Source organism: Sycon ciliatum, chromosome 10 (assembly GCF_964019385.1).
Source record: "Sycon ciliatum chromosome 10, ocSycCili1.1, whole genome shotgun sequence".
NCBI lineage: Eukaryota > Metazoa > Porifera > Calcarea > Leucosolenida > Sycettidae > Sycon > Sycon ciliatum.
Genome location: NC_088652.1, coordinates 2,569,375 through 2,581,729, shown reverse-complemented (window position 1 = coordinate 2,581,729; position 12,355 = coordinate 2,569,375). Strand labels below are relative to the sequence as shown.

At 47.3% G+C, this 12,355-nt stretch overlaps 1 long non-coding RNA gene across 1 annotated transcript; it reads left to right on the top strand.

Annotated features, from left to right (window-relative positions):
* The first annotated feature begins 7 nt into the window (after positions 1 to 7).
* Positions 8 to 3,495, top strand: LOC135825801 (uncharacterized). Its single transcript, XR_010555143.1, has 2 exons — positions 8 to 565; positions 2,875 to 3,495. It is a non-coding gene; the product is annotated as an uncharacterized LOC135825801 (long non-coding RNA).
* Positions 3,496 to 12,355: the final 8,860 nt, after the last annotated feature.

Below are 12,355 nucleotides of genomic sequence, written 5' to 3'. Positions count from 1 at the left end.
AGACGAAGGTTGGTGAAAGAGAAGACCCCTCGAACAAGAACGAGTCTCCAGAAGCGATCGAGTCGAGCAGGAAGGCGACTTTTGAATTTCGGCCGAGCGAGCGCTGATGACGTAATGAGGGATTAGCTTGCCAGTGGAAATGCATCTGCGCCCATACATTTCACACACTTTTTGGCCAATTTTCAATCGAAGAAGAGGTTGTTTGCTATGTTCTCCCAACGCCGTGAGCGATCCCGTCTTCTATACCCTTCCAGGTACCCTGAAGGTCCTCCAGAGGAGAATTCATCTCCATCAAAGCGTTGTTGATCCGCTAAATTCGTCTCGAGACATATTCACCCAGTGCAGTGCTGATAAATATAGAATGTTGAATCTGTGATAATTGTCGACGATGGAGAGAGAGGCTGATAGCCGCTGTCGCAGGGAGAGTGAAGCTGCTGGAAGTAACAACGGGGAGCCCGTTTGTATCACCTGAACAACCAGACTTCAAAGCAGCTTGACCAAATCGGAGGGTGCCTCGTTGCTTATCGTGAATATTACACCGACATGAATTACTACAAGTATACTGGTGAGTTTTTATCTTGTTTTGTTCGTATGCTAGTACCCTGGCCTGGAGTTCTCGTTAGCAAATTCCTATTCCCTGGCGTTGTCTAAACATTCCGTGTAGGACTGAATACGTGATCAAGTATTCCGATTTAGGTAGATGTGGAATTTGGACATGTATTTTATTAAAAAAATATTTTCCGAATAGAGCGTTTGTAGAGAAATGTTTGCCCAAATACAACAAAATTTATTCTGCAGTTCTACAACTTGTACTGAAATCCAGTCAAAGTAAAAATGACCAGTGCTCTGCGAAAACCGACCTTAGGTGCTATTTTGGCGAAATTGAGTTTGTGCTGGATTGTTGACCCAGGACCCTTTCTTCAACTTCTGGTGAAGTTATAGGTGGATTGCATACATATTCAGTTAGATACAATGACAATTTCTTTGCACTTTTCTTGCAATTTTTGGAGGAAAAATAGCAAAAATCCAGGATTTTATGCTACATTTTGGAACCAATGCAGCGAGAATTCAAGCAGGATGATTGCAACCAAACTTTGCAGAATAAATCTGTATGTCATAATGCTCAAAAGGAAAGGTTTATGATGGCATTGGATCTTCCTGTTGTGGAGATAGACACATTCTATCTCTGTTCTGTGGATGGTGTTGCTCACGAATCTGGTGGAAGAGGTATTTGGCTCTGTTTGAGGATATGCCAGCCGGAGTGATGCGTAGAGGCAGGTGCAAAGTAGTGAAGAAGCTAGGATCAATGCTGGATTAAAGGATATTGATAGTTTTATCTGGTACTGGAAGTTAGAACATCTAGTTATGTCTACATCAGCCGCACACATTGTTTCGTAATCGGTGATATCATGGCAGTCTCTTTTCCAAATCTTGTCAAACGTACTGTATGCAGCTTTGCCACCAGGCTTTGTGAACGCCTGGTGAACAAGCTTCTTCGTAGTGATACTGGGCAAATACATGTAGGTTGGTACTGGCTTGTTGTGTCCATGTCGAGCCGCAGGTTAAGGGAGGCCATGAACTATAGCATAATACTAGCATAGCATAATGCTCTATAAAATGCTTCAGCTCCACAACATCTTCCACAGGCAGTGCATTCCAGAGTTCTGTGTTGGGCTGATTGCACTTGCACTGACAGCAGCCTGTAGATTTCAGCACCCAGGGCTTGATCCTGGAGGCACACACAAAGACTTCCTGACATGCATGTACATGACTTCCACACCAGCCACTGACGCTGTACTTCAGTAGTTCAGAGTAGTATTGTTGAGCCCCATCTATCACATCTCCCAGCATGCTGGACGCGCTGGGTAGCCTCACCACGTCTCCTGAGCACGTCTAGCTTTCCGCCTACACACAAGCAGCGATCTGTCTTCATCAGGACCTGCGCTGTGTGTGCTGTAAGTGCAAGCAAGGTTTCAAGTGTCACGCTCTTGAAACAGCACCAGTGCGGAACACCTACAGCGCTTGTCAAACTTGTCACGCGCCTCCTGGATTGTAGACAGTACTTGAACCGATTTTTCTTGGTGTGCACTCTGTATATTGCCGGCATTGAGGGGCTGGGCTGGTGGCAGAACCGACGCCTGATCGAAATTCTCCTCCGCATCACCGTCCAGCTCGATCAGCGTTACGTGCTGCGATTCCACATCCGACTCTCCTCGGCACTGCTGTCATCAGAACTGCGATTGGACCAGGCCAAAAAAAAATGACTATTCATCGTGAAGGAGTTCGGCTAAAACCTCTGGGGAGAAGCCCGCAGCAATTTGAGCTAGCGACTGTCTTCTGCTTCGTTCCGCCATGACTCTCACCTTGTAATCTTCAAAAATCGACAGATCGTGACGTTTTGTTCTTTTTCTCGAAAAAATTACGAAGCACCTAAGGTCGGTTTTCGCAGAGCGCGGGTCAAATGATTCTTCATGACAGTTGGGGTCAATGGAATCTGATCCAGGCATAACGAATGGTGATGCCTGCCACCCGGGAACGAATGCCCATTTGGTGGGGGATACCAAAGTACTCGAAAGTAGTGCGTGTTTCAATGTGGCATGGACGTTTTATATGATCTCTGGTCAATGCAACATACGATAGCCATCATGAATTGCAGGCCTCGAACGCAACTCCGACCAGAATTGGCAGTTCCCTAAGTTAGATGCTTTATAATTCCATGGCCCCAGCTGTAGTTATAGAGGGTTTTTTGCACATTATTCTTATAGTCGATACAAGTAGGTTTATACTGATGGCCACAAACAATGGCAGTTTAAACTTCACTGATGTGTTCATGAGCTGAGAGATTTCTCTCCACTATTTCTGTTGTGCACACAGGTCTCTCCAATATGCATTGACCGTATTGGGTATGGACCTGCTCTGAGAAGGGAATCGCTGGAGCCACAGTCCAACTATACAGGCTTTCAAGAAACAGAGAGGAGCCATCTTTGCAAGCTGATACCTGATGTGTACCGACAGAATTCTCACGAGATACCTTACAGACTACGCCTGGTGTATACTTCATAGTACTCCTTCGACTACTGTCTAGAATCAAGTCGACTGAAACAAGTTCAAACAACTCTGGCTTCAAACGAGCCGTCGATTAGACAAACAAAACATTCTCTCATATACTAGAGCACTCTGACAACTCACGACCTATTCCTAACGATTGCCACCGCTTATAAATATGTAGAGTACTGATTGGAATGTGCTCACAATCTCAACAATTCAGTGCTATAATTATTTGAACTATGTGTTCCTTCCATAAATGTTGTATCCACATATAATCCACAGTGCTGCAAAGAGTTCTCAGGGTATCAAACAAAAATATTTCAAATACAGTGAAATTTTTCGTGGACATTACGGCATAACTTGTAGTTCCCTGGTCCTTTTCTTTGCTATAAATTAATCCTTTGCTCTCTAGCCGCCGGCGAGTCCAACAGTGAAATTGTTAGTTCATATATATATATATGTGGGGGGGGGGAGTTGAACATATTTCTATATGAGGGACCTGCAACTGTAATACCACAGTACAGTAGATAGCAAATATGTAGAAAACAGAAATGCATGTTCCCATCATTGTACATGGACGGGCGCAGCAGGCCGAAGCTATCAGCCAGAGCAGGATTTACAATCGCCTAGAGATACTTGAGCTATTCCAGTATTCTCCGTGAGCTGTCCCATTCCACAATGGTTCATGCCACCATTATTTCTGGTAGTATCCATGTGCATAATTCCACGACCGTCTCGGATTCTTCAGCAATTTGCGCCACGGCAAAAGACAACGCTTGACTCGGTCACTGGGGCTGTCAAACTTCCCATCACAAATGAACTTCAATTTCTCATCTGGTTCAAGTATATGTACTCCCATGACTTGACCATGCTTTATCCACAGCTGGGCGAAGATTGTGGCGTTGAATTCCATAGCGCACCCTCTTGCTGCAATGGAGGAGTATGTTGAGAGAAGTGAACATAAAAAAACAACAGCCCTGAAGAGGATAGCATTAGCAATAGCCTTGGGTGAATTTCCTGCAGGTACACGTTGTTGGTAGGTGTACTGGTCGGTCTCCATATCGTCAATTTCAGAAATCACCTGTACTACACATCTTGTAGAAGAGATCCTGATCAAAACAATTCTGATCATAAAGTTCACTAAACTGAGGGCGAGACAAATAGTCAGATTCCGTCTAGCTGCTTTGATCAAGTGATGCTAGCAAGCTCCCCGTTGTTACTCCCAGCAGCTTCACTTTCCCTGCGATAGCGGCTATCAACCTTTCTGTCCATCGTCGACAATTATCACAGATTCAACATTCTACATTTGTCAGCACTGCACTGGGTGAATATGTCTCGAGACGAATTTAGCGGATCAACAACGCTTTGATGGAGATAAATTCTCCTCTGGAGGACCTTCAGGGTACCTGGAAGGGTATAGAAGACGGGATCGCTCACGACGTTGAGAGAACATAGAAAACAACCTCATCTTCGATTGAAAATTGGCCAAAAAGTATGTGAAATGTATGTGCGCAGATTAACTAGTAAAATAAAAGTTGATAATAATAATAATAATAATAATAATAATAATAATGGGAGTGGTGCTTTCTTGCAGGTTTGCCGAGTCGAAGGTTCGATGGACTTCTCGTGTGCTCTGGATGGCAGTCGTGAGTCAGTCAAGTGTCAAGTAAAGTCGGCGGAATAGCGCGAGCTCCGGTGTGGGGAGCAAACCCTTTTCTTAATAATAATAATAATAATAATAATAATAATAATAATGCATTTCCACTGGCAAGCTAATCCCTCATTACGTCATCAGCGCTCGCTCGGCCGCAATTCAAAAGTCGTCTTCCTGCTCGACTCGATCGCTTCTGGAGACTCGTTCTTGTTCGAGGGGTCTTCTCTTTCACCAACCTTCGTCTTGGCATCGAAAACTCGGCGTCGAAAATGAAGCCGGAGTGCCCCTTTAATGACGGGCCACAATGTACCCGGTTAAAACAGCTCCTTTTTGAAAATGTTTTCGATGAGTGATGTGTCGCTTTGTTTTGCTCTAATTGGTGCTTTTCTCCAATGTCATGCAGTCGTATTTATTCAGCTTTTATTTCTTGTGTACTTGCATACTGGTATTAGTTTAGTCCCACAACCTGCGATAAAATGATCAGCTGTAGCACCTACTCCACTTTTATGTTTATGTATCTATGTCATTCGGATCTTCCCAAGTTGTACAATGTACTGTTGAGATACCGAATTCAAATAAATCAATACCAATACCATACCATCGCAAGGCAAGGGGGTGACTGCTCACTCATCCTCAGCACATGGCCAGTGAGGCTACGGCGTCGCTTGGCAACAAGCTCCGACAGTGGCTGCGAGCCACATCTGGAATACAGATCATCATTCGTAATTCTGTCTGGATATTGCACTCCCACCAGGTTTCTGAGCCGTCGGCGGTGAAAACAGTCCAGTCGCTGAAAGACTGCCTGCTTTCTTCTTATCCATATGTTTTACCCAGTGAATACACCGGGTTTTATCCAATACAGTTACGAATATTAGTTCTTCTTAGGCAAACATTTGTCTTATCAGTGTTCTTCCTAGTAAATGAAAATGGTAAATGAAATGGTAAATGCGCATGCGCGGCGATGCAGGGAAAGATGACGACGCTCATGGCAGTTGAGGGAGAATTATTATTTTGGTGTTTTGCTATTCCTTCAACTTCAAGGTCAAGGAGCAACTAATGGCACGTATTCACTGAAGGCGCACGTGACTAGCGCTGCGGGGAAACAAGTACTGTAGTAGTAGTAGGTGTTTTCATTTTGACCCGACGAGACCATACGACGCTTGCAGATCACAGCACGAACAGTTCACCAGCCACACTCCACGAAAGCAAGTAGTAGTACTCCTGACAAGTCTTGTTTCGTTCCATAGAGATAATAGCGGGGAACTCATCAGAGGAGAAGCAGTTGTTGAATGAAGGGGTTTAGCTGAATAATGCTATTATATAGAAAAGATATTGGCGCACTGAGGTGTAAACACTTAACTAACTCACATATGTGACATATCACATATAATATCAATTATCGAGGTTTGTGAAGTATTTGTCTTGTGCCGCTAGCAATCTTCAGATGTGACGTTAGACGTTCGTGACGATTTGTTGGCTTTCACTTGGCGTCTACTTTTCACCTATCTTTGTCACTACCTCAGTACCATTTGTGACGTGTAAACTAGCGCAACCTATTCCTGTGTACCTCTCCTTCTCATTGTGAATGATTTAGCACTTGTGATAGTTGTGTCTGGTAGGGTTCAGAACACCTCCATTCTACACTATTCCTTTTGTGTTGATATGTCACATATGTGAGTTAGTTGAGTGTTTACACCTCAGTGCGCCAATATCTTTTCTATATAATAGCATTATTCAGCTAAACCCCTTCATTCAACAACTGCTTCTCCTCTGATAAGTTCCCCGTTATTATCTCTATGGAACGAAACAAGACTTGTCAGGAGTACTACTACTTGCTTTCGTGGAGTGTGGCTGGTGAACTGTTCGTGCTGTGATCTGCAATCGTCGTATGGTCTCGTCGGGTCAAAATGAAAAACCTACTACTACTGTATTTGATGGACCTATTGAAGATGGCACAAAGAATTATTGAAACAAGTACTGTAAAACGACAAACTTACTTTCGCGGCGGCTAAACTTAGCGTTTTAGCAAACTGGACCAGTTAGGGGCGAATAATTTTAGCGATTTTTACCTTCCACCGAAAATCAAAGAATTATATTTTACGAAGCCTCGGCGTGCTGGGCGCGAGTGCATGAAGAATGAGAGAAGAAATCAAAGAATGAAAGAAGGAATCAAGGAATGTAAGAAGGAGTCAAGGCATCAAAGAGAACCATAAGGTAAGTACTAGTACTGGGAGAAAGGATGGCACGTTCGAAGAGGGATCATCGGAAGACTTTGTCTTCGAACTGCTGAGCCACTGCGATACTCATCGCGATACAATTCAGAAGACTTCTTCGAGCAGTACAACACTAAAAGCTACGAAACAGCAAGCTGGCCAAACGCTCCAAGAAGTTCAACAACACTCTCCACAACACTGAGACATTCTCCAGTCGATCGTTTTATTCTCTTCTGGTTCAAGTCGCCGTACTCCAACGACAACTAATGAGTAATGTTTCAACGGTTACTTGCAAGACTGGTGTTGGTACGTAACCATGGTAACCCGTCGTTGCAACAGCTGCGCGTTTTCGTTAGACATAGCCAGCCGTGCAAGCATCGACCAGCGCTGTGAATGTACAGTCAGTGCAGTGAGTGATGCAGGCGCATGTACCATGATGTACAGTTCTCTGTCCACCCTAGGCCCTGCACTCACTCGTTAACGTTGCGCACACATCCGCACACTCACTATGAAGTATGATCATACGTACGTAGGTAGGTAGGTACATTTTTATTTGAATTCGCAGAACCAAACGGGCGGTGTCGCCCAATAGATGACTTGCACAAAGATTGTCTGGGTTCGAGACGGGGCAAGTAGACCTTCTGACTCTGACTTCCCCAACTTTTGAGTTCGTGACTTTTGCTTTTTGCCTCACGAACACTCGGCTAGTTTTTTTGGCTAGAGAGTAGAGTTGTTTTGATTCGGCTTGTATCGTCAAGCCGAAGCGCTGCTGCGCTCCTGAATGCACTAGCAGACGAGAGATGGAACTGAGGCTCCCATTCCATACGTTCCTTTCCGAGCCGGCCGGCCGGGAGGCGGAATATTATTTTAGTATCATTGGTGTAGGCTGCAACAAGCACGTCGTGGTCCTGAAGTGTGACTACTTTCCCGCAGTGGAAGCGAAGTCAAGCACAACGAAAGTTTGTGGACGTCTGAGAAAGAACTTGATTCCCTTTGATTCGGCTGCACTAGTTCCAGAGCGACTCTCTCCTGAGGACAGACTGCGGAGAGGCCAGGAACCTGCCGAGTCACGAGTGGAAGCCCAAACCACGAAAATGAAGGGTGGAAGGACTGAGGGTGAGAGCCCGAGATGGCCTTTAGTAGAACTTCAAGTAGTATCTGAGTTGAAGGAGAGAACAAGTGTGCTGGAGAAACGCTGCGAAGTCCTCAGGCCTGATGTGTACTAGCTACTGTTGAAGTCTCACTTGTTCCGATATGAACATTTCATCAGCCCTGACTCTGAGCAGCTGTATCTAGACTTGGACTTAGGCCGGAGACATAGCATTGTAAACCTTACTGAAGCCATATGTACCCAATGGCTGGCTCTAGTGAGAAAGCAGTTTGGCGCAGGCTCGCAAACTATGATTGAATCAGGGAGTGGTGGAAAGTCACATTATACCTCTCCATGATTAGCTGGTCATGACGACGATGCGGCTCCAGCTGGGTCTCATAGGAAAGTAACTCAGTTGCATACCTGTTTAGTTGCAACGAGGCAACGGTACCCCATGTACTGAAGACATGATTGAACTACATTTTATCTCCTCCTGGGAGAAGGTGGAACAAATAATGCCAGAGTGTGTCTGATACACATCACAGTCTGCTAAGTGTGTTCATTATTGTGGACGTAACAGAACTGCGCTGCGAGGTACCTTCTGCGTTGGACCTACAGTTGAGCCACTACTCTTCTTACAAATTCCATACAACGGTGAAAGGATTTGTTGGAGCATCATCAAACAGTGCATTCACCTTCATCATACACTGGCTCCGTTGCCTACAGTAGTTCACATTTTGACGGGGCCCGCTGGGACGATACGGAAGGAGCGGCTGGAACCATTGGAGTGCTTATGATGCTGGTTAGCGGAGACGGATGTGAGTGTCAGGAACGGGAACGCAACCGCTCTACTGTACAGATCAGGAAGCGATGGAAGAGTTTTTTTTTTTTTTTTTTTTTTTTACGAGAAACCACGAACCTCGAGAACAGTATACTGCATGGTAGAGGTGGTTGCAGACGCAACTGTGGTGGTGAAAACTGGAGCATCTCCGCCGACCTGAGGTCTCGGCTTCAGCGACACTTCAGAGCACCAAAAACTGGGGAGGAGTAGGCACAGGGGGAGGGGAGGGGGGGGGGGGTACATTTATATAGAGGAAGGAAAAACGGAAAGATGATACCGGTACATGTGATAGAGGAAGAAAAAAAAATAATAATAATAATAATAAATAAAAAAATAAAAAAGGGGGAGCCAGGGTGCAAGCAGAGAGGGTGTTCAGGGAGTGTTCAGAGGGCATCTGTGGCTGAACGCCAGTCTCGGCTGCGGAGCGACTTGTAGGCGCCTTCCTTGAATGCCTGCATTCCCTTCTGCGTGGGAAGGTTGCGTAGCAGGGCAGATGGGAGACGATTCCAGTCTTGGATCGTGGCATGGGGGAATGATCGGAGAGCACTATTACGGGCTCCGGCGGGCAGTGTCGGTGCTAGTTGGTGCTGGTGCTGGTTCTTTTGCTGGTGGCGAGTGGAGCGCCGGTGCTGGTTTGCAACTGCCCTCGGTGGTGTCATGGTGGTCAGGATTGGAGGACCGTCGATCCAATGCAGCTTGTACAGGAATGTGAGTGCTGCGACTTGACGCCGAACAGTGAGGCTTGGGAGGTATGACCCTGGGCCGATGAGCTTTAGGGCTCGGTGCTGTACCCGGTCCAGCTGGTTCAGGGTAGACTGGGACGCACCCAACCATGAAAGCGGGCAGTACTCAAGTACTGGGCGGACGAAGCCGCGATACACTGCATACTTGGCCTTGCTGTCGAGAATGGGCAGGGCCTTCCTCATGAAGCCAAGACGTTGGTGACCACGGACTGCAACCTGTCGAATGTGGGAGCGAAAGGAGAGGCTCCGATCAAAGAGCACTCCGAGCAACTTCAGCTCCTCCACTTCCTCTATGGCCACCCCATTGAAAGTGGCTGGAGGAATCGGCCAGGGTTGACGGTGATGCGAAATTGTCAAGACTTGCGACTTTGTCGGCTCGAATGCGATCTTCCAGCTCTGGCCCCATTCAGCTAAGGCATCCACAGCAGTCTGGAGCTGCGCTAGGCCAACTGGGAGAGCGGTCAGGGATGGGATGCACTGATAAAGCGTGGTGTCATCTGCATATATGGCGAGCTGGGTTGTGGCTGGGAGGTGGTCCTCCATGTCATTGACATATAGGAGGAACAGAGTGGGGCCCAGTATGCTCCCTTGCGGCACACCTGAGCTGATTCGGAATTTAGGTGAGGTTTGTCCACTCACAACGGCCTGGATTCGTCTATCCGCCAGGTAGCTGTGGAGCCACTTGAGGAGGTTCCCGGACACTCCGTAAGCCTTTGCCTTGTGAAGGACACCTGCGTGGGAGACTTTATCGAAGGCCCCCGCAATGTCGACGGCAACAATACGTACAGCACCGCCAGCAGCTGCTATCTTGCTCCATTGGTGGTGTAGTCCTGTTAGGAGATCAGCAGGTCCTAACCCTCGACGAAAACCGAACTGGTGGTTTGAGAGTATATTATTTCGTTCGAGAAAGTTGGTGAGAGCACGGTTAACAACTGCTTCCATTGTCTTGGAGATGAGCGACAGGAGGGAAATGGGCCGATAGTTCGATGGGGCTGACTTTGACCGTTTCTTATGGACTGGGACGACACTTGCCACTTTCCAAGACTGTGGTTGTGTCCCCGACGTCATGCACTGGCGGAAGAGCAAGCATAGTGGCACTGCAAGGTGCTCAGCGTTGGCTTTGAGGACTCTGCCCGGAACTGCATCAGGGCCTGACGCTTTCGAAGGATCAAGGGCCCTCAGCAATTTACGGACCTCAGCAGGGCGGAAGCGAATACTTAGGAGACGGCTTTGGGAGCGAGGCTGGACAAAGGGGAATTCAGATTCCTCATTGAAGTCCTGTGGGTCGAGGCTGCACTTATCGGCGAAGTACTGACCAAGGCACTTGGCCTTCTCCTGACTGGTTGTGTACTCAGTTCCATCAGCAGATCGGAGTGTTGGTATATCAGCGCTGCGGCCCTTGCCACCCGCACGCTTGATAGTGGACCACCATTCCTTGTCCCGAAGGCTACCAGTGGTGAGTTTCTGCCGGAGCATGGTAATATGCCGTTCTCTGTTTCGCTGGATGGTACTGCGTGCAGAGGCTGCAGCTGTGCGGTAGTGTGCTTTCTTATCAGCACTGTCGGGATTTGAGCGCATCTGGTGCCACATCTGTCGCTTGGTGTTGACTGCAGCTGTACACTCCGGTGTCCACCAAGGTTCGTCGGAGGGGCGCGATGAGATAACTCTGTTGGGTATGAATTGTGCCATTCCTTCGAGGATCCTCTTGGTGATGTTGTCGCAGCTGAGATCCGGTTCAGGTCCGAGCATGCTCTCCCAGTCTGTTGTTCGGTAGAAGTGGGCAAGCCGCTTCCAGTCTGCGCGGTGGTATCGCCAGACTCTACGGGATGTCTTGGGCTCACGGGTGAGCTTCACAGGAAAGTCAACTTGGAGGACAGCATGATCAGAGAGTCCAATAGGCGGGTGTGCCTTAACAGTTGCTGGTGAAGGGAAATCAGACATCACCAGGTCCAGGGTGTTATCACCTCGGGTGGGTACGTCGACATGTTGACTCAGGCCATGGTAGCAGCAGATATCCTCTGCATACTCTCCAGCTCGGGTGGTCTTGTTGCTGCAGAGCCAGGCAGCGTTATGCACATTGAAGTCGCCGGTCACAATGACATTTGATCCGTAGGTACGGGATGCCTCCAGCGTGTTGTCTAAGTATTCCAATAGCTGGAGATCTGTCTCCGAACAGGACCCGGGCCGATAGGCTGCACAGATAACAACTTTCTGTCCACTCTGCGTCGTGACACTCAGCCAGATGATCTCGTGATCATGGCACTGGATGTGATCAAGATGTTCATATCCTAGGCCAGCCTTCACCCAGACTGCTACTCCACCACCGTGTGCAGAGCGATCCTTGCGGATGGGGGTGTGATAGCCAGGCATGGCTGCTTCAGATTTACAGAATGGCTCAGACCACGCAGTGGTCGCCAGCTATTCTGGATTATATGAAGAATGTGATGTCGAACATATCAACGTGTTTGGCCTAATTCTCTAACTTGACAGCTAGTTTGTAGTGTATTTTACATGTTTTATGTGAATTTTGTGTTTTATTTTGTGCGCATGCCCTTTGGCATCTTGGAAAGCGCACATTTTTTTGTTGTCAAAACTGTCCGTTCCACACTTGCTCTTCGGCCTTTGATAGCGAGCCTCTAACAAGTGCATTGTCCCAATATCAACGTAGACGGGTGGGAGGGAAGGGACGTTGATATGTTCGACATCACATTCTTCATATAATCCAGAATAGCTGGCGACCACTGCGTGGTCTGAGCCATTCTGTAA